General features: G+C 45.9%; 1 pseudogene; it reads left to right on the top strand.

Moving 5' to 3' along the window:
* The first annotated feature begins 2,731 nt into the window (after window positions 1-2,731).
* On the top strand, window positions 2,732-3,127 carry LOC129475132 (protein FAM136A-like; annotated as a pseudogene).
* The last annotated feature ends 377 nt before the right edge of the window (window positions 3,128-3,504 follow it).

The raw sequence follows: 3,504 nt of genomic DNA, 5'->3' as shown, positions 1-3,504 counted from the left end.
TTAGAGATGGGCAGAGGCAGGTCATGTGTGGTATGAATGTCAGGATGAGAGTAACAGATGGGCAGAGGCAGATCAATGTGGTATCAATGTCAGGGAGCAAGTAATTGGTGGGCAGAGCAGATCATGTGTGGTTATGAATGTCAATTATACAGAAAGACATTGGCAGAGGTAGATCATGTGTGGGTGTGAATGTCAAAAAGACAGTAAGATATGGGCAGAGGCAGATCAGGTGTGGTATGAACGTCAGGACGACAGTAAAAGATAAGCCTAGCACGTCACGTGTGGTGTGAATGTCAGGAAGATAGTAAGAAGTGGAGAGGCAGATCGTGTTTGGTATGAAGGTCAGGATGACGGTAAGAGTAGGACGAGACATATCATGTGTGGCTGTGAATGTCAGGAAAACAGAGATGGGCAGAGGCGGGTCACATGTAGGAATGAATATCAGAAGGGCAGTAAGATGGGCAGAGGCAGAGAATGTGTGGCTATGAACATCAGGACAGTAAGAGATAAGCAGAGGTAGATCAGGTGTGGCATGAGGTCTCAGGAAGACAGTAAAAGATACGCCTAGCACGTTATGTGTGATATGAATGTCAGGATAACAGTAAAAGATGAGCAGAGGCAGATAAAGTGTGAGTATGAATGTCAGGAAGACAGAGATGGTCAGAGGCAGATAATGTGTGTTATGAATGTCAGGAAGACATAAGAGATGGGCAAAGGCAGATCACGTGTGAGTATGAAAGAAACAAACGAGAATGGAATGGGCATAGCCCCTTCTTGTGCAGGTAGGAATCTTAGGAAGACAGTAGGAAATCAGCAGTGCCAGACAATAAGTGGGTGTGCATTTCAGGAAGATAGAATTTGTAGGGAAGAACCAGATCTTTTGTGGGAATGGGTCACAGGAAGACAGAAAGTGAAGACAAGTGAAAAATCACATCAGAGAATGGAACAGAGAAAGTATGAAAAAGGTGGAGATAGCCAAGTAATACATGGGTATAGATGACAGGAAAACTGAAAAACATGGGTAGGGAGAGATTATGTGTGCATATGACAGAGTATGACTGACACTTATGAACACAGCCAGATCCTGTGTGGAAATGAGTCTCACGAAGACAAAAAATTCACAGAGTCATATCGTGTGTGTGTATAAATGTCAAAAAGACAACAAGATATGGGCAGAGGAAGATCACGTATGGGTATGACTATCAGGAAGACAGTAAAACATGGGCAGGGGCAGACCACGTGTGGGTATGAATGTTTAGGAATACAGTAAGAGACTGGAAAACGCAGATTATTTGTAAATATGAATGTCAGAAAGACAGTCAGAAATAAACAGAGGCAGAGCATCTGTGGGTATGAATTCCAGGAAGACAGTGAGAGATGAGCAGAGTCAGATCATGTGTGAGTATGAACGTCAGAAAGACAGTAAAGATAGAGGCAAATCATGTGCGGGGAGGAATGTCAAGCAGACAGTAAAAGATGGGGAAAGGCAGATCGTATGCGAGGATATATGTCAGGAAGACTGGAAGAGATGAGCAGAAGTTGATCATGTGCAAGTATGAATGTCATGAACACAGTAAGAGATGGGCAGAGGCAGATCATGTGTGTGTATGAATGTCAGGAAGAAAGAGATGGGCAGAGACAGGTATGTTGGGTATCGATGTCAGGATGCCAGCAAGAGATGGGCAGAGGCAGATCATGTGTGGGTATGAGTGACACAAAGACAGTAAGAGATGGGCAGAGGTAGATCATGTGTGGGTATGAGTGTCAGGAAGACAGAAAGAGATGGGCAAAACATCACGTGTGCATATGAATGTCAGAAAGAAGGTAAGAGATGGGCAGAGGCAGATCATGTTTGGGTGTGAATTCCAGGGAGATAGTGGGAGATGGGCAGAACCATAATGTGTGGGTATGAATATGAGGAAGTCAGTAAGCAATGGAAAGAGGCAGGTCATGTGTGGATATGCATGTCAGAAAGACAGTAAAAGTGTCCCTTCATGTATGAGTATGGACCTCAGGAAGAATGAATGTGATGAGCAAAGCCAGATCATGTGTGGGTAAGGATCTCATGAAGACAGGAAATGATGGGCAGAGCCAGAACATGTATGGGTATGGAACACAGGAAAGTATTAACTGATAGGAAATCACAGATCACATGTGTGGGGGAGGCATAGAAAACAGACAGAGGTGATCAGAGGCAGATCATGTGTGGGTGTGACGCTCAGGAAGATAGGAAGAGGTGACAAGATACAGATCATCAGTGGATGTGAGGCTCAGGAAGGCCCAGGTAAATGGGCAGAACCAGGTCATATGTGGGTATGGGGCTCAGAAAGACAGAAGGAGACAGGCATAGTCAGATCATGTGTGGGTATGGAGCACAGGAATCCAGTAACTGATGATAGGAAATGGCAGAATATGTGTGGATATGGTACACAGACAGACAGAAAGAGATTAGCAGACCTAGATCATGTGTGGTATGACTGTGAGCAAGGCAGTAAGAGATGGGTAGAGTAGATCATGTGTGGGTATGGATCACTGACAGTGACTAACTGAAGGACAATTACAGAACATTTGGGATTTGGAATACAGAAATAAAGAAAGAGATGAGCCTACCCAGGTCATGTGTCAGCAGAGATCTCAGGAAGACAGAAGGAGATGGGCAGAGGCAGATCATGTGTGGGCATGGAACACAGGAAGATAGTAAGAAATAGGGGGACAGTGCAGACTCGTCGTAATGGAGTTGCAGCAGCTGCAGGTGCAGGAGGTGGACTCCATGGTGAAGAGTCTGGAGAGATAGACCATCCGGGAGCTGCAGGGCCTCGTGTTCTGGTGCAGCACCAGCTGTTGTGCAATGCAGCAGGTGCACCGGTGCATTGAGTGCTGGCATGCGCCTCTGGCTCAAGCCCAAGCCATGGGGACCAGCTAGCTGGAGAAGTTCCAGGACTTCCTGACCGGGTGTATCATGAATTGCAATGACAAAGCCAAAGACTCAACAGATGCAGGGAGGAAGGAGCTGCAGGTGAAGCAACCGCTGGACGATTGTGTGACCAAGGGTGCGGATGGCCACACGCACCTCATCCAGACCATGAGCAAGGCAAGGAAGGTGTCTCTCTTATTCACTGGGAAATAAAAGTCTTTGCCAGTGGCCGTGGGGGCTAAGTGCAAAAATATAGTCTTAAAAGGAATGGGAACTTTAATCTTTTAAGCCAAATTCATGAATGAAGAAATTAAGGATGGCACCAAGTGTAAGGCATATGCCACTTGCCTCTGGAAACTGGTTCAATCCTAAAAAGTGAAATGGAAAAAAACGGTGCTAAAATTTGTGTCAGAGATACTACAGGAAAATATTTTCAAGTCGATATTTTCTGTGGCCAGGGCTTGTCCTGGCAGTAGGGAATCTCCCTTGTCACAAGTCAGAGCCCTCTGCAGGACCAAATTCTTCTTCCTCCACAGGGCCCACCAGGCTGGTAGGGCAGATTCGGTGGAGTTTGAGGAGAGCTGTTTCTG

This window comes from Symphalangus syndactylus, chromosome X, assembly GCF_028878055.3.
Source record: "Symphalangus syndactylus isolate Jambi chromosome X, NHGRI_mSymSyn1-v2.1_pri, whole genome shotgun sequence".
Taxonomy (NCBI): Eukaryota; Metazoa; Chordata; class Mammalia; order Primates; family Hylobatidae; genus Symphalangus; species Symphalangus syndactylus.
This window is presented reverse-complemented; position numbering and strand designations above follow the sequence as displayed.